Here is a 24,023-nt window from a genome sequence, read left to right as displayed (position 1 = left end):
GCCATGTATCGCGAGATCTTGGCCAACAACCTCCTTCCCTCAGTAAGAGCATTGAAGATGGGTCGTGGCTGGGTCTTCCAGCATGACAACGACACAAAGCACACAGCCATGGCAACTAAGGAGTGGCTCCGTAAGAAGCATCTCAAGGTCCTGGAGTGGCCTAGCCAGTCTCCAGACCTGAACCCAATAGAAAATCTTTGGAGGGAGCTGAAAGTCCGTATGCCCAGCGACAGCCCCGAAACCTGAAGGATCTGGAGAAGATCTGTAGGGAGAGAGTGGGCCAAAATCCCTGCTGCAGTGTGTGCAAAACTAGTCAAGAACTACAGGAAACGTATGATCTCTGTAATTGCAAACAAAGGTTTCTGTACCAAATATTAAGTTCTGCTTTTCTGATGTATCAAATACTTATGTCATGCAATAAAATGCAAATTAATTACTTAAAAATCATACAATGTGATTTTCTGGATTTTTGTTTAGATTCCGTCTCTCATAGTTGAAGTGTACCTATGATAATAATTACAGACCTCTACATGCTTTTGAAGTAGGAAAACCTGCAAAATCGGCAGTGTATCAAATACTTGTTCTCCCCACTGTATATAGCCACTAACCAAGAAACAACTTCATAAGATGACAGTCTGATAACATATTTATGGTATAGCATATGTTTTTTTTAGAAAAATGTGAATTTTTCAGTATAAATCACAGTTTACCATTGCAGCCACTATCACAAAACTCACCCAAAGCGACTAGAATAACTACAGAGAGCAACGTGATTACCTAATTACTCATCTTAAAACATTTCTGAAAATACACAGCGTACAGCAAAGAAAGCCCAACATCTTGTGAATCCAGACAATATTTCAGATTTTCTAAGTGTTTTACAGCGAAAACACAATATATCGTTATATTAGCATACCACATGAGCTAACATCACCCCAGCATTGATTCAAGGCAAAAGCGCGATAACGTTATCACCACCAAAATATATAAATTTTTTCACTAACCTTCTCAGAATTCTCAGATGACAGTCCTGTAACATCATATTACACAATGCATATAGAGTTTGTTCGAAAATGTGCATATTTAGCATCACAAATCGTGGTTATGCTATGTAATCAGTCAAAACATGGCATGCATTCTGGCCGGCGCCATCTTGGAAGGGCAACTAAGTTTACGATTATTTATCGATTAGATTGACTAAAAAAATACAGGTTGGACAGCTAATGAAAGATGCATTGGTTATTAATGCAACCGCTGATTTAGATTTTTAAAATTAACGTTACTAGACATACAGTGTGCGTTGCAGCCAGACTAGTGCCGCAATAATGGCCGAAAAATGCGTTTACATTTTTCCACATAAATACGGAATAAAATCATAAATAGCTCTTACTTTTGGACGAGCTTCCATCAGAATCTTGGGCAAGGTGTCCTTTGTCCAAAAGAATCGTTGCTTTGTTGTAAAACGTCCACTTCAACTTCGGAACTAGCAGCTAACAGTAGCTACGTGGCACACACATGTTCAAATCCTCAAACGCAATACTACGAAAATTCCGAAAATAGCAATATACTCGCATAAACTGATATACATCGGTTTCAAATAACTTCGTTATGATGTTTCTAACACCTATACCGAATTAAATTACAGACGGACATATCTAAGGCCGATAACTGAGCGTTTCAAAATGGTATCCTGAGGTCTTGCGTTGCGTAATGGCGGAAGTCGAAAAGAGAGCGCACCTCGTTCCTTGCCCTTTTATAACTCTGAGAAATACGTAGAAACACCATTCCACTTCTCATTGGTTACTGACATCCAGGGGAAGGCGGGTGCAGTTCATTTCGATCCATAGGGCACACACAGAGCTTTAAACTGATCCGAGATCAGAGCCTAGTTTTCAGACCTTCGCATGTCCTGTCATGATTTTCGCTGTAGAAAGAGTTCTGGTTCACCCACAGACATAATTCAAACGGTTTTAGAAACTAGAGATTGTTTTCTATCCAATAGTAATAATAATATGCATATTGTACGAGCAAGAATTGAGTATGAGGCAGTTTAATTTGGAGACGATATTTTCCAAAGTGGAAACAGCACCCCCTGTATTGAGAAAAGGCTAACAAGAAATTTGTGGAGTGGTTGAAAAACGAGTTTTAATGACTCCAACCTAAGTGTATGTAAACTTCCGACTTCAATTGTATATTCAATGAGTGGTACTAAATTGAGGCTAAGATTAAGAAGTTGGAGCTCTTCTCTGTCTGCATTAACAAGGACAACCCACAGGTCTTTCCATCATTACATTTTTTTTTGTGTGCAAATGAACTCAAGCTTACGGACAATGTCAAATGTGATATAGCGAAGCACCTGAGTGAGTTGGGTGTGCGATTACGCAGGTACTTTCCCGAAACGGATGACACAAACAACTGGATTCATTATCCCTTTCATGCCCTGCCTCCAATCCACTTACTGATATCTGAACAAGAGAGCCTCATCGAAATTGCATCAAGCGGTTCTGTAAAAATTTAATTTAATCAGAAGCCACTGCCAGATTTCTGGATTGGGCTGCGCTCAGAGTATCCTGCCTTGGCAAATCATGCTGTTAAGACACTGATGCACTTTGCAACTACGTACCTGTGTGCGTGGATTCTCGGCACTCACTAGCATGAAAACTTAACTAAATACAGGCACAGACTGTGTGTGGGAAATTATTTAAGACTGAGACTCTCCTATACAACCCAACATTGCAGAGTTATGTGCATCCATTCAAGCACACCCTTCTCATTAACCTGTGGTGAGTTATTCACAATTTTCAAAGAACAAATATGGTTTTATATGTAAGATGGCTAAATAAAGAGCAAAATGATTGATTATTATTATTTGTGCCCTGGTCCTATAAGAGCTCTTTGTCACTTCCCACGAGCCGGGTTGTTACAAAAACTCACATTTATTAAACATAAGAATGAATGTATCTTATAGTGTGTGTGGCAGGCTTACAATGATGGCAAAAAACAACATTTGAGAGTGAGCTGACCCTGGTGCTAGAGGGGGTACGCAGCTGGAGGTTGAATGTTTGAAGGGGTAAGGGACTATAAAAAGTTTGGGAACCACTTACCTACAACTATGAGACAGCCTATAGGGAGGAGGTCAGAGACCTGGCAATGTGGTACCAGGACAACAACCTCTCCCTCAATGTGAGCAAGACAAGGAGGTGATTATGGACTACAGGAAAAGGAGGGCCGGGCACGCCCACATTCACATCGACGGGGCTGTAGTGGAGCGGGTTGAGCACTTCAAGTTCCTTGGTGTCCACATCTCTAACAAACTATCATGGTCCAAACACACCAAGACAGTCATGACGAGGGCACGATAATGCCTATTCTGCTTCAGACTGGAAAGATTTGGCATGGGTCCTCAGATCCTCAAAGAATTATACAGCTGCACAATCGAGAGCATCCTCAACGGTTGCATCACTGTTTGGTATGGCAACAACTGACATCTGACCGCAAGGCGCTACAAAGGGTAGTGTGTGCATCCCAGTACATCACTACAAAAAAAACTGCATTGTTGGTTAAGGGCTTGTAAGTAAGCATTTAACGGTAAGGTTGTATTCGGCGCATGTTGTATCCCTCATTTACTCAAGTGTTTCCTTTATTTTGGCACTTGTAGAATTGACGGAGAAGTATTTCTCAAGTCGCAACAAAATGGAATTTAACGTTACAGATAAAGTTCAGAATGACACAATTTCATGTGTACAACATCTAAAGACCTGCATCACTATACTGAGATCTTTGACGTTTTTAAAGGATGTATTTGGGTATTTTTGGAGCCTTTGTTCACGTTTTTTTCTGGGCCCCCATACTAAACACCACGGATGAGGAGGTTATCTGCTGTTTGGGGTAGTTTCTTAAAAACATGTGAAATCACAAAAAAAGTTGTCAGGACCGTTCTGTAACATCCCATAAATTTTTTCTATTTGATTGTAAAAAAATTACTTCTCCTTTAAAACAGTAACAGAGTATTTATTTACCACTTAAACATTTGGCTGTTTTGAAAGGGGACCATATAAACACATTGCCCAATAATTGTTTTCAGGCAACGCACCACAAATCCTAAGTGATTTATACCTTGTCGGCATTCACCTTTTATATTGACATTGCTTTTGCCGGGAGGCGCAAGAGGCATTCAACTTTGACCCTGTTGTTGTGATCATTGTCATGTTAACCTGACTGACCACACTGCTTTCATTTCTTCCCATTTACAACAGTAATGGCCTAAACTCAAAGGCGAGCATGTTAGGCGTGTGTGTGATTTGTCACATGTGCAACCGGAGGAAAAAATTCTCTAGACCACCTTTACTCTACACACAGAGATGCGTACAAAGCTCTTCCTCGCCCTCCATTTGGCAAATCTGACCATAATTATATCCTCCGGATTCCTGCTTACAAGCAAAAACTCATCCCCACAGTAATTTTAGAATGCATTGTTTGGAATTATAATGACCCAACCGAAGCCGGGCGGGCGGGGTTTCCACTTTGACGCCTTGCTCAATTAGAGCATGTCTCTCTTTTTGTGTTTTATTGCTGGCACTGTACAGATGTAGAATCTTAAATTGAGCCAGTTTGCTACAGGAAATGTGGATTATAAGTAATGGCCAAACATTTTTCATTTGGGCAAATCAAGTCTGACATTTTAAAGTGGAAACTACAAACTTAGGAGCCTTTTTAAAATCTTGAATACACTACAAGTTTGCATTTCCTGCAGTGCAGGAAAATTCGCAGCAACAAGAGTGATCAAATTAAGATCTCGCATCTGGAGTCACACAAGAAAAATGTTGTCATTATTCAACTCACGTCGGCAAGCACTAAAGCCTATTTGCCTGACCATATTGCTTCACTCTGGGGGATGTCGCCAGTATCAGAGGCTAGCAAGCACCTAAATACGACACAGTTGCACTGGTCATTTGCAATGGCTTGCCGTTACGTTAGCTCATTGGCATGTCATGGTGACATCCAGATGGTGGCTAATACTACAAGTTATTTCTCCCTCACCCATCGAAATAAGCAACTTTATTTTACTTGTGCCATGCTGCTGTTTCCAGCTAGTCTGCATAAACTAGCTTGCTGGGAAGGGCTCATCAGGATGACAGAATCCATTAGCTTCCACTCAACTCTCGCTGTGCGACATACTTTGTCAATTTATACCAGTTGTACCAGTTGTTGTACCAGTTGTGTGTGTATAGCCTCTCCCTGCTAGTATACAGTCACTGCTCTGCCGGTCCCGTCCTTCCAACTGCCTCACTCTACTTTTTTCACCCGTGATGTCGGGCACAGATGTTGGTTGATTAGACCTGGATCGCAGTCGGCATTCCAATTAATCCCAAAAGTGTTCAATGGGGTTGAGGTCAGGGCTCTGTGCATACCAGTCAAGTTCTTCCACACCGATCTTGACAAACCATTTCTGTATGGACCTGGCTGTGTGCACCGGGTCATTGTCATGCTGAAATAGGAAAGGGCCTTCCCCAAACTGTTGCCACAAAGTTGGAAGCACAGAATTGTCTAGAATGTCATTGTATGCTGTTGCGTTAAGACTTCCCTTCATTGGAACTAAGTGGCCTAGCCTGAACCATGAAATACAGCCCCACACCATTATTTCTCCTCCATCAAACTTTACAGTTGGCACTATGCAGATAGCGTTCTCCTGGCATCCGCCAAATCCAAACGGACTGCCAGATGGTGAAGCGTGATTCATCACTCCAGAGAACGCGTTTCCACTGCTCCGGAGTCCAATTTATTTAAACTTCATTTAACTAGGCAAGTCAGTTAACCTCTCTAGCGTCCCACCTCGACAACAGCCAGTGAAATTGCAGAGCCCAAATTCAAACATTCCAATTCCATAATAAAAATTCCTCAAACATACAAGTATTATACAGCATTTTAAAGATAAACCTCTTGTAAATCCAACCACAGTGTCCGATTTCAAAAAGGCTTTACTGCGAAAGCACACCATGCGATTATGTTAGGTCAGCGCATAGTCACAGAAAACCATACAGCCATTTTCCAGGCAAAGAGAGGGCTCACAAAAGTCAGAAATAGCTATTAAATTAATCACTAACCTTTGATGATCTTCATCAGATGGCACTCATAGGACTTCATGTTACACAATACATGTATGTTTTGTTAAATAAAGTTCATATTTATATCCAAAAATCTCAGTTTACATTGGCGCGTTATGTTCAGAAATGCATTGTCTCAAACAAACATCCGGTGAAAGTGCAGAGAGCCACATCAAATTACAGAAATACTCATCATAAACATTGATCTAAGATACAAGTGTTTAACATACATTTAAAGGTAAACTTCTCCTTAATGCAACCGCTGTGTCAGATTTCAAAAAGGCTTTACGGCGAAAGCACACTTTGTGATTCTGTTAGGTCAGCACCTAGCCACAGAAAAACATACAGCCATTTTCCTACCAAGGAGAGGTATCACAAAAGTCAGAAATATAGTTAAAATTAATCACTTACCTTTGATGATCTTCATCTGATGGCACTCCCTGGTCTCCATGTTTAACAACAAATGTTAGTTTTGTTCGATAAAGTCCATAATTTATGTCCAAATCCCTCTTTTCTGTTCGCGCGTTAAGTCCAGTAATCCAAAATGCACGCGAGAACAAAGTCTAGACGAAAAGTCAAAAGAGTTCTATTACAGGTTGTAGAAACATGTCAAACGATGTATAGAATCAATCTTTAGGATGTTTTTATCATACATTTTCAATAATATTCCAACAGGACAATTCCTTTGTCTTTAGAAATGAAAAGGAACGGAGCTCGTGCTCACGGCTGCGCGTGTGACTAAACTAAAGGCTTTCAACCAGACCACTGGTTCAAACAGCTCTTATTCGCTCCCCTTTCATAGTAGAAGCCTGAAACAACATTCTAAAGACTGTTGACATCTAGTGGACGCCTTAGGAAGTGCAATCTGACCCCATAGACACTGTATATTCGATAGGCAATGGCTTGAAAAACTACAAACCTCAGATTTCCCACTTCCTGGTTGGATTTTTCTCAGGTTGGATTTTTCTCAGGTTTTCACCTCCATATGAGTTCTGTTATACTCACAGACATCATTCAAACTGTTTTAGAAACCTCCAAGTGTTTTCTATCCAAATCTACTAATAATATGCATATCCTAGCCTCTGGGCCTGAGTAGCAGGCAGTTTACTCTGGGCACGCTTTTCATCCGGGCAGTGAAAATACTGCCCCCTACACCAGTGAGGTTAAGAACAAATTCTTATTTACAATGACGGCCTAAAAAAAGGCAAAAGGCCTCCTATGGGTCAGGGGCTGCTGGGATTAAAAATAAAATACATATATAGGACAGAACACACATCACGACAAGAGACACCACAACACTACTTAAAGAGAGACCTAAGACAACAACAGCATGCCAGCAACACATGGCAACACAACATGGCAGCAGCACAACATGGTAGCAGCACATAACATGGTAGAAACATTATTGGGCACAGAAAACAGCACAAAGGGCAAGAAGGTAGAGACAACAATACATTATGCGAAGCAACCACAACTGTCAGTAAGAGGCCGTGTGCTTTACACCATTCAAGCCGACGCTTGGCATTGCGCATTGTGATCTTAGGCTTGTGTGCGGCTGCTCGGCGATGGAAACCCATTTTATGAAGCTCCCAAAGAACAGTTCTTGTACTGACGTTGCTTACAGAGGCAGTTTGTAACTCGGTAGTGAGTGTTGCAACCAAGGACAGACAATTTTTACGCGTTACGCGCTTCTGTGAGCTTGTGTAGCCTACAACTTCGCGACTGAGCCTAGACGTTTCCACTTCACAAGAACAGCGCTTAAAGTTTACCGGGGCAGTTCTAGCAGGGCAGAAATTTGACAAACTGACTTGTTGGCCATTCTACTGCCAATGTTTGTCAATGGAGATTGCATGGCCGTGTGCTCGGTATTATATACCTGTCAGCAACAGGTGTGGCTGAAATAGCTGACTCCACTTATTTGAAGGGGTGTCCACATACTTTTGTGTATATATATTGTATGTTCTAGTAATTATATGATCTGGCTAGCCAGCTAGATAGCTAACAAGATAACTTTTAGCACCAAACCTAAACTTTGTTATCTAGAAAGTTGCTTTTAGTTGTCTGGCTTGCTAGATAATCACCACTGTGACCCTGCTGGTCATCAATGAACATTTGAACATCATGAAGAACTATCTAGCCTTAATGGCCATGTACTCTTATCTCCACCGTCACAGCCAGAAGAGGACTGGCCACCCCTCAGAGCCTGGTTCCTCTAGGTTTCTTCTTAGGTCATGCCTTTCTAGGGAGTTTTTCCTAGCCACCGTGCTTCTACATCTGAATTGCTTGCTCTGCGGGGTTTTAGGCTGGGTTTCTGTATAAACACTTTGTGACATCTGCTGATGTAAAAAGGGCTTTATAAATACATTTGATTGATTGACATATCTTAAATAATTGTTAACTGATACAGCTCATAATTCATGCAAATGCCGCCTCTGCATTATGGCTAAATTTATATTAAGCCGTAGGCAGAACTTTACCAAAATTATTACTAGATCTTTGGCGGAAATAAACAACATGGCTTTGCTATCGGCAATACGTTTCGGATATAAAGAAAAGACGGAAAAAAGTTGGTAAAGTTGTCGGAAATACGTCTTAGTATGAAAGGGATATACACTGAATGTACAAAACATCAGGAATACCTGCCTCAATTCGTCGGGGCATGAACTCTACAAGGTGTCAAAAGTCTTCCACAGGGATGCTGGCCCATGTGTCAAGTTGGCTGGATGTCCTTTGGGTGGTGGAACATTGTTGATACACAAGGGAAACTGTTGTGTGAAAAACCCAGCAGCGTTGAAGTTCTTGACAAACTCAAACCGGCGCGCCTGTAAAATACTACCATGCCCCATTCAAAGGCACTTAAATCTTTTGTCTTGCCCATTCACCTCAATGGCACACATACACAAATCATGTCTCAATTGTCTCAAGGCTTAAAAAGTCTCCTCCCCTTCATCTACACTGATTCTGGCCCTTCTTTGGACACTGTGTTAACTAACCTCCAGATGAGCTTCAATGCCATACAACTCTCCTTCCGTGGCCTCCAACTGCTCTTAAATGCAAGTAAAACTAAATGCATGCTATTCAACCGATCGCTGTCCGCACCTTCCCGCCCGTCCAGTGTCATTACTCTGGACGGTTCTGACTTAGAATATGTGGACAACTACAAATACCTAGGTGTTTGGTTAGACTGTAAACTCTCCTTCCAGACTCACATTAAGCATCTCTAATCCAAAATTAAATCTAGAATCGGCTTCTTATTTTACAACAAAGCATCCTTCACTCATGCTGCCAATCATACCCTTGTAAAACTGACTATCCTACCGATCCTTGACTTCGGCGATGTAATTTACAAAATAGCCTCCAACACTCTACTCAGCAAATTGGATGCAGTCTATCACAGTGCCATCCGTTTTGTCACCAAAGCCCCATATACTACCGACCACTGCGACCTGTATGCTCTCGTTGGCTGGCCCTCGCTTCATATTCGTTGCCAAACCCACTGGCTCCAGGTCATCTATGAATCTTTGCTAGGTAAAGCCCTGCCTTATCTCAGCTCAATGGTCACCATAGCAGCACCCACCCGTAGCACGCGCTCCAGCAGGTATATTTCACTGGTCACCCCCAAAGCCAATTCCTCCTTTGGCCGTCTTTCCTTCCAGTTCTCTGCTGCCAATGACTGGAACGAATTGCAAAAATCACTGAAGCTGGAGACTCATATCTCCCTCACTAACTTTAAGCATCAGCTGTCAGAGCAGCTCACAGATCATTGCACCTGTACATAGCCCATCTGTAAATATCCCATCCAACTACCTCATCCCCATATTGTTATTTTTTTTCTTCTCTCCTTTGCACCCCAGTATCTCTACTTGCACATTCATCTTCTGCACATCTATCACTCCAGTGTTTAATTGCTAAATTGTAATTACTTCGCCACTACGGCCTATTTATTGCCTTACCTCCCTTATCTTACCTCATTTGCACACACTGTATATAGATTTTTTTCCCTATTGTGTTATTGACTGTACGTTTGTTTATTCCATGTGTAACTCTGTGTTGTTGTTTGTGTTGCTTTGCTTTATCTTGGCCAGGTTGCAGTTGTAAATGAGAACTTGTTCTCAACTGGCCCACCTGGTTAAATAAAGGTGAAATAAAAATATATTTTTTAAAGTGGATTTAACATGTGACACCAATAAGGGATGATAGCTTTCATCTATATTCACGTGGCCAGTCTGTCATGTAAAGACCAGGTGTTCCTAATGTTTGTACACTCAGTGTAAGTCTTTAGGTGGTGGTGGGGGGTGGTGGGGGGGGGGTTCTCCATGTTTTCTACCCCCTACTAGGCCAAAGACGTGGAGGGCATAAAGGTTGCTAACTGTGGACCATGTATTTTTTGGGGGGGAGTCTTTTCCTCTCAGGGTTCAGCTGGACACTGGCTTGATGGGTCAGCCAGAAGGCCACATGCCAGCTAGCTCCTGGTGTCTTGTAAGTTGGGTTCCTGGTCAAAGGTCTTGACTTGTCATGACCAGGGTGAACCTTTTTAGTTTTTAATTACATGCTTCGGATTGGAGACGGATGGTGGTATCCGTTTATTAGTTTATTGATGCGGCAGAAGACTGTTGGGCATTAGTTACTGGTAGAGAGATACATGAGCTTCGTGTTCAAATGGTACCCATAGGTTGCTGTTGTGGTTTCCTCCCCCGCAATGGTCTAAATCCAGAAGGCTCACACTCTGTTGACATGTTCAGGCTGAGGCAAGGTGTGCTGGTCATGTTTCCCAATGTATGTTTTTGTTATGTTTTTGTATTGACTTTACTTAAGCAGGAAATGTATAGGAGATATTGATCAGCTGAGCAGTGTGGTGTTAAATTAAATGAGCTGAACGATGCTGCAGGCTATGTCACTTCTTTGCCTAAGAAAGCACAAAGAGGAGGAAATGAAATCTTCAAAGATAAATTGCAAACCACTGTTAAAAGATGGCATTTCCATATCCTTGTGCAATGGTTCCTCGACCTGTCTATCTTGGACATGATGGAAATGTATCAGCTGTGAAATCATTAGAGCCTGAGGTATCAGCAACTTCTGTACCAAGAAGTGATTGTGCCAGCATTGAATATGCTACATTTCTATAGATTCTGATGCCAGCAGGATGCCTACTGCCTCACTTATTGGGGCAATAATCGGGAAATGCGCATTCTTCATGAATTTGCCATAGTGACTCATCCATCTCTGTCTTTGTTAACAGGATTCCTACCCTCCATCTTCCCTTATCGCTGGTGATTCAACGTGGTATAATGTGATACAGGAACATCAGTGGCGCCAGTGGGAGAGTGCGATAAAGCATGGGATTGCCCCCCGGAGACAGGAACCACACTCCAATTCCTGAGGTTGAGGTCCCTGGCCCTTGAGGGCCACACGATAGACAGCTAGAAGCTAGCTCTGAGGTGAGTGGACTCATTATGACTATTAGGTCTGTGTCACTGATATCTGCAGTGCTAGGGAATTAAAAATAATACACTTTACAGTTTCTGTTAAGTTAGATTTAGTATAGTTGTTGAGGTATTACACTCAAGCCCCTGCTGGTGATTGTCACCATCCAATGAGCAGCGCCTCATCAATATTGGTCAATATTGGGAACGTACAGGTAACAGCCAAACATAGTATTAGAGATTCTCTGGTACTTTTGTATGCTTTTTAGCCAGTAGTTCTGAAAGTAGCACTCTCGAGCCAAAAGTGATCCCCAAAAATTGCGTACTACGTCACATGCAGACCACGTCATTGCGCTCTCTCCCACTCTGCTGTGTGTGCATGATGTGTGCATGATGCCTCTTGCTAGCTGTCACTCAAATGGCGAGGGGCAGAAGCTCATTGGTTGAACTGTAATTGTTATGGGGCTGGCTGACGTGGGGGAAAATGTAGGGAAAATGGCGCAGCACAGCTTCCAGAAAACAGTCGCTTTCAAACTAGAGATGTTGTGGCTAATTGAGGTAAAACAGTAATTCTGCTCATAGATTATGCACAATGTATGAACTACACATTGACACATCCAGCCCAAAGTGGGAGGTTTAAAAAATATTTAGTAGTCGCGAAGGTCCAGAGCATGTCTTTAATAGGGTGTTGGGCCAGAACAGCTTCAATGCACCTTGGAATACAGTAGCTATATATGGGGACATGAAATTTTTACTTCATATGTCATTAAGTGATTTGATCAACTCTTTTGCTATTTGTTGAAATCATGGTTAAGAAGGATTGCGAGGGGAGCATTTTACAGCTAATATTGAGAAGGAACTTCCCCTAGCTAGCTTATGTTGACCATTAGAATTAGCCAGTCTAACGTCTGCACCATGACCTTGAGTACGTCCAGCTAATGACTTTCCATTGGTGTCGGTTACAACAGTGGGCCATGCCCGAGATTTGAGTGTCACAGTGCTACAGGCTTAGCTGGATTAGACCCCCCCCCAAGCTCCTGTTGAGCTTGGAGATTTAGTGGTCACTGACTGAGCCCCTCCATTGCGTCTCGATTGAGGCTGGCGGGTACAGGAAAGAGTGAATGGCGTCGTCTGTCCACTGTGTCCAGGGTTCCAGGGTCAGTCCCACCACCATTGCACAGGGGAAGAGTGGGGAAAGCAAGGGGCTTCTCTGGAGTGAACCAATGCCAAAAGGAGAGCAAGATTAAGTGAGTGATAGAGCTGGGAAATGAAGAGAGGGAACGAAAGAGGGAGTAATAGAGTGGCCATCTGTTTTTTTTTTTATTATTTTCAATCTGAGATTCTCCTTGATGAATTATTCAAGTCTTCATCAAAAGGCAGTTTTTTTTGCTCCTTTCTTCCTTTTCGTCTTTATTTGATCCTTTCTCTTCGTCTTTCTTTAAGGAGTGTATTATTTCTCTGGGCGGTTTACTCTCTCCCATGTAAATTAATGGACGCTATTGACGCCAAACGGCACTTCTGCTGCGGTTGTAATCTGCTGTGAGATTATTTAAATGCATGAGAGGAGGCTGTCTGGTTGTGGAAACTCTGTTTTATCAGTGCGGCGGTCTATTTCTGGCACTGTGTTTAAATTACGTTTTAAAATTTCCCTTTGATTTTGTATACATCGCTGTGCAGGATCCTCATCCACTCGACTGTCTATTTGTCTCAGTAGTTCATGAATATGGTTTCAATCCATTCTTGGAATTCATGCTGAGTTCTTGGTTTTCAGTCAACAGAGGTTATACTGTATCACCACATGATTTCAACAATGTTTTTCTCACTGTTTTGGAAAAGAGATAAAACTACAGCAGAGTCCACTACCCGTCTTTCTTACCAGTAGTGACTGGTATAAAGTGATATTTAGACAAATGTATCTTGTCTTAGGAACTCATTTTGGGACCAGGTGCACAAACATCACTGACACTTGCAGCCACACATGCCCGCTAACAACTGCTAGCCCCCCAGGATGGCAAACATTCCAATGGAGAGAGGGAATGGGTGGGGGCATACAGGGGATAATGATGACCAATATCCCTCTTCACAAAAAGATGTAGGCTGGGTGACCTAATGGGCTATGAATTCAAAACTCTTTACTTGACTACCACACTTTGTCAAGTTGGCTTCTGTGGACATTGGTTAGATATAGTTCAGCCTGTTAGTAGTCTAATATAAGTTCTCTAAACCTAGGCAAAAAAATATTACCACTAAAGACTGCTTGTTATCAGACCTCCAGGACATTATTACYTTCACAACCAGATCTCATTAGAAGTGTCTACTCTATGTGAAACTGTGCTCTGATTCTCCATAATGGCCGTCCCTGTGGGACACACTGTGAGCCCCTGGAGGGTCCCTGTAGCACATGTGCTACTCTTACTGTGTGGGTGTTCATGAAGATTAACGACCTATGACAACTGATCTCACATTCCTCAAATCTCTGGGGACAAGTGTGTGTAATGTGTATGCATGGGTTTCTGGGTTTATGCACTAGGAGGGGGGAGTTGAGCTGTGTGTGCCTATATGTATGCACTTTCGATTATGTGTGAATGGGGGGTGACTAGGTCTGTTGCCATACATGTGAAGTTTTCTWTGGCTTAAAGCTTCAATATGTCACTTTTTGGGCGACCCGATCAAATTCACATAGAAATGTGAGTTATAGCTCTGTCATTCTCATTGAAAGCAAGTCTAAGATGGCACCGTACTGGATGGCTGTCGTTTTGTAAGCTCTGACCCAACTTATTATTTTGTTGTTTATTTTTATTTTATTTTCACAATGTATGCTATTATTTCTTACAACCGACAATAACTTTTGAACATCAGATCGGCAGTTATTTACCCCAATTGCGGCTTCTACTTCGACTCATCTGCCCTGGGCTCTCTCTGTAATTCCGACCCAATTTTTGGGCAACCCAAGAGGAAATGCCGTCGTTACAGAGGCAGGGGGGTCCTGGTGATATGGAGGCGAAGGGAAAACCGGCCACGTCTTCCCTCATTCTACATACATACTGACCAGTCACTCGATAATAATATGGATGAAATCCGATTGCGGATTTGCTACCAATGGGAGTCTCAACTGCAATATTCTTTGCGTTTCTGAAACATGGCTGTTGGACAGCACCCCTCATGGCTATCCAACTCAATCAATTTTCCAGTTGGGGAAATCGAGTGGGGAGGGGTTTGCCTCTACAGCAACACCAACTGGTGTGTGTCGACCCACTGTTCACCCGACTTGGAATACCTGATGGTCAAATGCCGACCTTTCTACCTCCCGAGGGAGTTTTCAGCTGTTATCTTGACTGTTGTATACATTCTACCTCAGTACAATAAAATTAACAAGCTGGTACTTAACGAACTGTACAACACTATAAACAAGCAAGAAAACCTACATCCAGAGGCTTCCTGTCTGGTTGCCCGGAGATTTTAATTCCGCATCACTAAAATGCGTGATTGCCAACTTCCATCAACACGTCTCCAACGCCACTGTCGTTCTACCCCCAAGCAAGCATACAAGGCCCTCCCTCATCCTCCATTCCGCAAACCAGATCATGACTCCGTACTCCTGCTTCCTGTTAACAAGCAGAAACGCAAACAGGAAGTACCCGTGACTCGCTCTGTTGAGAAATGGTCACCAGAATCTGAGATTATGCTACAGGACTGCTTTGCTAGCGTTGAATAGAATATGTTTCGAGACTCCGCCGATAACATTGATGAGCTATAATCTAAATTTGATCACATTCACATTTTCTCCTGACACACAAATGGACTATAAATGCATAACGTTACCAATTCGTTTACCCTGACCAGATGGACAGGGCGCATTGGCTGTATGCAGCTGCTCTTATTAGAAGCCTACAGTTAATAGTATAAAAATAATATAGTTTTTATCCCTTACAGCATGTYAGATTTCTAATGTTTGGGTGTAGCCTAGGCTGCTACAACATTTATGTCATGAGTTTTTGCTTGTGTCTGTCCGGAGTGATTTTGTGTTATCATCTTTGCTAAATAAATACCAGAGGAAAGTGCAAAGCCTACTTGAATGCACACGAAAACATGTGCTGCGTCAACCTCTCTAATCTAACTTTTAATGGATGATGYGATGGAAGCTATCAAATCATTCAGAATTGTTTTTCGACATCCCAGAAAACATGTAAAGCATCGTAACGTGCAATTACAGGCAGCTTGATGAAAGGCTCCGTGTTAACCAGCTATACATTTGAAATCAGGTGGTATTGATGAAAGGCTCCCTGTTAACCAGCTATACATTTGATATCAGTTGGTATTGAACGCCCTCACCTTTTCATCCTTCTTCATGAAACTGATCTCAGGCAGAGGTCGACCCTCGCTTTTAATTTGCAACTTTTCCGTGTACCCCAGAGAATGAAAGGGGTTCTTCAACAAAAATCCACAACATTTTTGGCACCGTTGGCCATTCTATATTTCGGGCGGAGAAAACTGCACACAAGTTAGTAAGGCAAATGTGAATAAATTGCACTAACTGGACACAAAAATAAAGTTACAAACCCAAGACAACAATTGCTAATATACCTCATCCATCTCCTGTAATTATTTATTTTTTATTTGAATTGAATAATGTCCCCTAAAATGTTCAACTATCACTCTTCACTCTCATCTTTATCCAATAATGTCACCAAGCTTCTCAACACACAGAACCCCCATAATGCTCTGTGGCACAATCCCAATACAACACACTAGGTTCATTTTCTGATCCTACATCTATGATTGGATGGACAACATGTCAGTTCATACTGAAAATGCTTTGATTGGTTGGAGGACGTCCTCCGGAAGTGGTCATAATTACCATGTATGTCTATGGAAGGAGGTGAGGCCTACCAGCCTCCTAGGTTTTGTATTGAAGTCGATGTAGCCAGAGGAGGACGGACGCTAACTGTCCTCCGGCTACACAATGGTTCTATCCCAGACAGTGCTGTTGAAGTTACTGTAGACCTTCATTGAAGCAGTATATTTTAACCAATTATGTAGTGACATATGAATATATTTTGTATAGTTTAATCTGACAAGGATAACTTTTTAAATGTTTCACAATTTTTCTTTTTATGAAATTTCATTGAGGATGATCCTCCTCCTCACCCGTCCTCTGAGGAGCCTTCACTGATATATATATACACACACACACACACACACTGAACAAAAATACAAACACAGCATGTAAAGTGTTGGTCTCATGTTTYATGAGCTGAGAGAAAAGATTCCAGACATTTTCCATACACACAAAAAGCTTATTTCTCAAGAATTTTGTGCACACATTTGTTTACATCCCTGTTAGAGAGTGTTTCTCCTTTGCCAAGATAGTTTTGAGGGACCGTGCAATTGGCATGCTGACTGCAGGAATGTCCACCAGAGCTGTTGCTAGAGAATTTAATGTTCATTTCTCTACCATAAGCCGCCTCCAACGTTGTTTTAAAGAATTTGGCAGTATGTCCAACCGGCCTCACAACCGCAACCAGATGTAACCACGCCAGCCCAGAACCTCCACATCTGGCTTCTTCACCTTCGGGATCATCTGAGACCAGCCACCTGGACAGCTGATGAAACTGAGGAGTATTTCTATCGGTAATAAAGCCCTTTTGTGGGGAAAAATTCATTCTGATTGGCTGGGTCTGGCTCCCAAGTGGGTGGGCCTAGTATTACATTGTTACTGATTATTTTATTGTTGGGTTTTTGAGTTTGCAAGAAAGTAATTTCACTGTACTTGTGCATGTGACATTAACTTGAAACTTAAGAAGCAGTAGATCTGTTCTTTGTGTGCTATTTTTATGCTTCCCATTCTTTTAAGTTTAGTTTTTGAGTCTTTTACTCTTGGTTATGTACACCAGCTTCAAACAAATTAAAAAACTATATTTTTGGTTATTGGAAATACTTTTCACAGCGGTTTAGATGGTACAATGATTCTCTACACTATACATGGCTTGTTTTGTCACAAACTGAAATTAGGCAAACTATTAGAATTTTAGGAAATGGGCGTGCGATTTCTGCATATTGCACCTTTTTAAAAGAAAGATTCACCCATTCTGAATGTTATATTGTTTTTTTCACCTTTGAGTGATGTTCTATTGATTTCCCATGGTAATTTCATGGCAATCTGAGCTAATGCCATTCAAACAGGCAGAAATAGAGCCGGTATGACGACCAGTGGTACGAATGAAAATGTATGCAATCACTACGCCAATTCGCTCTGGATAAGAGCATCTGCTAATTGACTAAAATGTAAATRTATTCATTTTTCAGTGGGGACCCCATTTTTTTCTGGCAGAATTTCTGGTAACCCATTTTATTTTCCCACGGATTTCTTGCGTCCCAACCCGACCCAAAATCTAATGACACATCAACAAATAACCTTAAATTCATTGTATTTTCATCTATAAATACATGTTTCATCTATAAATACATTTTTTTCTTCTCCAAATTATCTTTCATAAACTTTTGTAATTTCCCATACAATAATCTGTACTATTATTATTATTTTTCATTTTTTTATATGACCCAGCTGCATTTCCCCCGTGACCCGACTTTGAATACTATTGGCTTAAGGTGATAGAGCAGGGTCAGGCATGCTTTCACAGTGTCTGCTTGAATTCTGTGTGTGTGTGTGTCCATTATACCTGAGAACTCCCTGGACACTAGCCCTCTGACATTTACACATTCACACATCATTGTTCCACTGCTTCCTTACAATAACTCACAAGGACGTTTGATTAGATTTCACTTCACACAGATGAGGTAGTCTGCTAACCTAAATCAAGCTCACTGTTGTTGTTCAGATGTGCCATCGTTCACCATCCATCCAGTCTCGTTTTGTTCTCACTTTTGCTGATAGGGAGTTAAGTCTCTGTTCTAAGGCACATGGTTGCTATTTAAAATTTCAATATGCTAGCTCTATCTGTATGGGTATTTACTTTCTGTGACCTTTGCGGATGAAGTTGAGAAGAGAAGGTTTAATGTAGAGTAATCCTTTTGCCCTGGTGTCAGACACTCGACCCTCAACATGCAGTAGAGTAAAACTTACCGTATGCTTCACTTTTTTTTCTTCCTGAGGCTTGCCGAAGTTGGTGATTGGTCAACAGCAGGAATTCTTCAATTAAGTGTTTGTCATTCAACGACAGCTGACAAGTTTTCTCATGCACATTTTTTTCACTTGAGAAATACGGCACATTTTAAATTCCAGCGCTTTACTTGACTTTACTTCAAAATCCCAAGTGTGTTAGCCGTCTATGGCCATCCTAGTTAGATGTAAAATTGCGTGACCTAAGAACTCTTATGCAAAAACGTCTCAATTAATTACATATTTATTTTGTTATCTTAGATTAATAAAGACTTTTTTGAAGAAGTGAACTGGCTACGGTGCATCAAGAGGGACAAACGCTAATATTGCAGCTTTTTTCTTGTTTTTCAAGTGAAGGTATTTTAAGGGAGGATGCGAGCACAGACATTCATTTTGCYTAGCCGAGTTCTGCTAGGAGCAAACCGAACATATGTATGCGGACGCCTTAAGCCCCCTCACCCACACCCTAAACAAATCCCACCTTGGTGTGGTCCCGCTGGTTTGGGTGTCAGGCAGTGTGTGTACAGACACATGCATACACACAGTGCGTACAGTGTTCCCCTCCTAGCTTCCCCCCTCCCTTTGATGTGTGCTGTGTGGATGCAGCCCCTCTTATTTTTATATATTTATTCATTCTTACCCTCTCCCTAGGCAGCGATTTGAGTCCCACTTGGCTTGCCTTCTCTTTCTCCCTCCTCACCTCCCTCTCTTTCTTAAAATAAGCAAACTGGAATCCAACCGACTGAATTGGTCACAATTAAACAGTAGGATTCTGTATCAGCAGGGTGCAGGCTGGTTTGGGGACCTAATTGATACAGATATTACCACAAAAGCAAGAGATCTTTTTATAAAGCACATCTTCATAACAGGCAGCGTGAAGGACACCGAAAATGACCCTCTCTGGGGGTAGTCTACAAAATGTACAGTAGTGCGTTGTGTGTTCAAGAGTGTTTGGCAATCTAAGTTAGAAAAAATAAATAATTCTGGATGGTTGGTTCTGGGTAAGAACATCTGCTAAATGTATGATGAATAGCTAGACAGCAGACAACGGGGTAGTCCTATATACTTGTCATGACCGAGACACAGGCCTCTGTACCAGATAAACACTCAGAAGAACAGCTAATACTACACATGCTTGTCTTCTCTAACCTTATTACAAGATATGATAATACATTTGGAGAGCTTATATCAATATACACTACTGGTCAAAAGTTTTAGAACACCTACTCATTCAAGGGTTTTTCTTTTCTTTTTACTATTTTCTACATTGTAGAATAATAATGAAGACATCAAAACYATGAAATAACACATTTGGAATCATGTAGTAACCAAAAAAGTGTTAAACAAATCAAAATATATTTTATATTTGAGATTCTTCAAAGTAGCCACCCTTTGCCTTGATCACAGCTTTGCACACTCTTGGCATTCTCTCAAGCAGCTTCACCTGGAATGCTTTTCCAACAGTCTTGAAGGAGTTCCCACATATGCTGAGCACTTGTTGGCTGCTTTTTCTTCACTCTGCGGTCCGACTCATCCAAAACCATCTCAATTGTGGAGGCCAGGTCAGTTCTAAATAAATCAAACAGTGTCACCAGCAAAGCACCTCCACACCATAACACCTCCTTCTCCATGCATTACGGTGGGAAATACACATGCGGAGAGCATCCGTTCACCCACACCGCGTCTCCCAAAGACTCGGCGGTTGGAACCAAAAATACAAAAATTGGACTCCAGACCAAAGGACAAATTTCCATCGGTTTAATGTCCATTGCTCGTGTTTCTTGGCCCAAGCAAGTCTCTTCTTCTTATCGGTGTCCTTTAAGGCCTGATTCACACAGTCTCCTCTGAACGGTTGATGTGTCTATTACTTGAACTCTGTGAAGCATTTACAGTTGAAGTCGGAAGTTTACATACACCTCAGCCAAATATATTTCAACTCAGTTTTTCACAATTCCTGACATTTAATCCTAATAACAATTCCCTGTTTTAGGTCAGTTAGGATCACCACTTTATTTTAAGAATGTGAAATGTCAGAATAATAGTAGAGAGAATGATTTATTTAAGTTTTAATTTCATCACATTCCCAGTGGGTCAGAAGTTTACATACACTCAATTAGTATTTGGTAGAATTGCCTTTAAATTGTTTAACTTGGGTCAAAGGGAGTGTGCAATTGGCATGCTGACTGCAGGAATGTCCAGAGCTGTTGCCAGAGAATTGGATGTTAATTTCTCTACGATAAGCCGCCTCCAATGTCGTTTTAGAGATTTTGGCAGTACGTCCAACCAGCATCACAACCGTGTAACCATGCCAGCCCTGGACCTCCACATCGGGCTTCTTCACCTGCGGTATCATCTGAGTGGGTGCTGAGGAGTATTTCTGTCGGTAATAAAGCCCATTTGTGGGGAAAAATGTAATTGATTTGCTGGGCCTGCCTCCCCAGTGGCTCCCAAGTGGGTGGGCGTATGCCTTCCCAGGCTCACCTATGCCTGGGCCTTTGCCCAGTCATGTGAAATCCATAGATTATGGCCTAATGCATTTATTCAATTGACTGATTTCCTTTAAGAACTGTAACTCAGTAAGACCTTTGAAATTGTTGCATGTTGCGTTTTATATTTTTGTTCAGTATATATTTGTAACATCATTTATCCAGGAAGTCCCATGAGGTCAGAAGACTACTTTTACAAGGTGAGACTTGGCCAAGAGGGCAGCTAGAAATAGTTTTCACATGCAAACTTTGTTTCCAAACTATTTCCCACAAATAATATGGTTGTTGTGGTGTTTTTTTTAAACAGAATTATTAGGGAAAATCTTCTCCTTGCAAAGCAAGTAAATGTTTAAATCAAACTATATTAATCTGACTATTGATGATAATCGTATTATTTTGTGCATTTAACCGTACTCATTAAAACGCCCTGTATGGTTCCTCTGTGCGATGCAGGGAGGGGGCTGACGTATAATTCAGACAGTAGATCTCTTTATCGTAATTGAGAAGGGAGCTGTAAACCCTCATTGATTTTGTCACCAGTGTCTGTGTCCTTGTTGGTCCCTGGAGTGGCTTCATTACACCAGGATATATATCTAATATTATTTGATTAGCTCTGACTCACTTTCTGTAGGCTACTTCGACATCTACCCTACTCTCGTTTCCGCTTAATCTCACTATCTCACTCTCTCTTCATTAACCACTTTGGGTGGGGACTCAGTGTTGTTTATCAGATGACTTGGCTTGATTACCCCCCAGGGATGATGTGATACAGGGGAATCCCACCCCTCGACTGGGAGACAGAGAAAATCACCCCCCCCACCCCCCACCCCACCCCAAGCAAAGACAAACTTTTCTGGGGTCAGAAGTAGTAGTGGGGGGGGATGCAGAAGAGAGCCAGCCATACTGTAGAATGAGGGAAGTGTGATGATTACATTTTTCACACAGTTTTATCACACAAACACACGCACATGTTTAGTGTGTGCTTGCACTATACAAACATGATGAAACAAAATTTGCTGACGGGTGTGTTTTTGTTGGTATGAAGCCGTTGTGAAAAGGGAAGTGAGCTTGTCGTTTTTGGCTTTGTGTTGTTAGGTCTTTTGTTTGTCTGAGTCGGTCCACATGAGGAACAGGTCTTATTATTGCAGTTCTTCCTACTGTAATGCACAAACCATAGGTGCTGATTGATTGCTGATCATGGAGCGTCAGAACTGTCATCCTATTACACTAAAAAGATCTCTATCCATAACAGTTGTGTGTTATTGTTACTGATGTTCATTCTCAAACTGATGATTCACCTGTTCTGGGGGACATTTGCTGATCTAAACTAGGTTTCCATCCAACTTTTTTTATGCAAGTAAATTGCGTGGGATGAAATGTCACGACCGGCCTGATGGAAACAGCACATTCGTCAGTAAACTTTCCAAATGTCGACAAACAATATACGCTAGACAAGGTGGGATCTTTTTGTATCTGTAAAATTCATTATGCGAGAAATGGCWGTGTAAACCCCTTTTTATACACAAATATTGATATAACGTATAGAAGTAAACTTGGAGTCACGCGATGATATGGTGTGTGTGTGTGTGATCCTCCCGCTACTTCACGGAAAAGCATGCAGTTTATTAGGCTACAGTTTAAATAAGTTATGATGAACTTCACATGGTTGTGAAAGTGCAAGGTGATGAGCTTGATGCTCCTTTCCAATAAATATTAATGGTTTTATTCTGGTGACATGATAATCGATGCTTGGCTGCCATTTGACAAATAAACATTTTCTAGCTCTCATACATAATAATCTCATCATGTAGTAAGTAGCCTAACCACACTATCTGCTAGCTGTTGGCTAGAGCACACGTGCTAAGACCAGAATGTGCACATTTGCTATATAAAGCAACATTTGTTGTGACAAAATCATCAGTAGAGTTGAAAATGCAATAAAAACCCATTTAACTTGTACTTATTCAGTACATGGGAATTTAACCAGAAGTTATTTTATGTGCACTACATCATCATGCACAGCCTTCTTTATCTGCAACAAGTCAATTAGATGGAAACACATCTCTGGTGGGAAAATGCGCATTATGTTTTTATGCAGATTTTAGGATTTTCGCATGAAAATCTGTCACCAATTGGACGGAAACCTAGCTATAGGCAGAAATATTTTATTGACCATACCTACTTGTCGATGTAGCCTAGATTTACATGATGGATGGCTCGTACATGGTGAGCTCTAGGAATCCAGTAGATGGCAGCTGATTTAAAGCGTGTCTTGAGGCATGTGACTGAATGCTTCAGTAGTGACTCAGTGGGGGTGTGTCGGAACAAGTGTATGGGTAATGGAGCTTATTGAGCCAGCTACAGTGACTAGCGTCAGACCCAGAGCCACACCGTGAATGTGGCCCAAATGGCACACTATTCCATATAGTGTACTACTTTTGRCCAAACCGCTATGGCCCATGCCAAAAGTAGTGTACTAGAAAGAGAATAGAGTGCTATTTGGGACGCACAATATACGTCTGAGCCACGTAGTTGAATTAGCCACTCAGGCTAGGAACCCTTTAGCTTGGCTAAATGTGTATTTTCCAATAAGAGGCTATTCACTGCCTCCCTTGGGGCCTTGAAGAAAGCCAGCCATGTTGGGGTACCATGTTGATGACGCACGCCATTTGACTGAGTAGTGTAGGGGGTTTTCAAGTCTTGTTTTTAATGCAAGAGCTTTGTTGACCCTGCCAGACAGTTGGGTATTAAAACAGTCTCTGTGGTGTGTCTACCATTTGCCCCTTGAGTAGTGAGAGACGAACCACAATACACAGTCAACAGTGTGTAATGAAGAGGACCTTTTTGAGGACAACACTAGTCACACGCTAACCGTATAGGGGAGACAAAA

General features: G+C 41.6%; 1 protein-coding gene and 1 long non-coding RNA gene across 2 annotated transcripts in view; both read left to right on the top strand.

Annotated features, from left to right (window-relative positions):
* The window catches only part of LOC111965425 (nck-associated protein 5-like), a 125,380-nt gene that overhangs the window by 46,692 nt on the left and 54,665 nt on the right, over window positions 1–24,023 (top strand). The window contains exon 2 of the mRNA XM_023989635.2: window positions 11,344–11,542. The gene's annotated coding sequence lies outside the window, so the exon portion shown is untranslated. The remainder of the gene's footprint in view (window positions 1–11,343; window positions 11,543–24,023) is intronic.
* The window catches only part of LOC139027966 (uncharacterized), a 98,255-nt gene continuing 83,221 nt past the window's right edge, over window positions 8,990–24,023 (top strand). The window contains exon 1 of the long non-coding RNA XR_011480092.1: window positions 8,990–9,021. This is a non-coding gene — a long non-coding RNA (uncharacterized lncRNA). The remainder of the gene's footprint in view (window positions 9,022–24,023) is intronic.

The sequence above is a fragment of the Salvelinus sp. IW2-2015 genome, linkage group LG1 (genome assembly GCF_002910315.2).
Source record: "Salvelinus sp. IW2-2015 linkage group LG1, ASM291031v2, whole genome shotgun sequence".
In the NCBI taxonomy this organism is placed as follows: domain Eukaryota; kingdom Metazoa; phylum Chordata; class Actinopteri; order Salmoniformes; family Salmonidae; genus Salvelinus; species Salvelinus sp. IW2-2015.
Note: the sequence above shows the minus strand (reverse complement) of the source record. Positions and strands in the feature narration are given on the sequence as shown.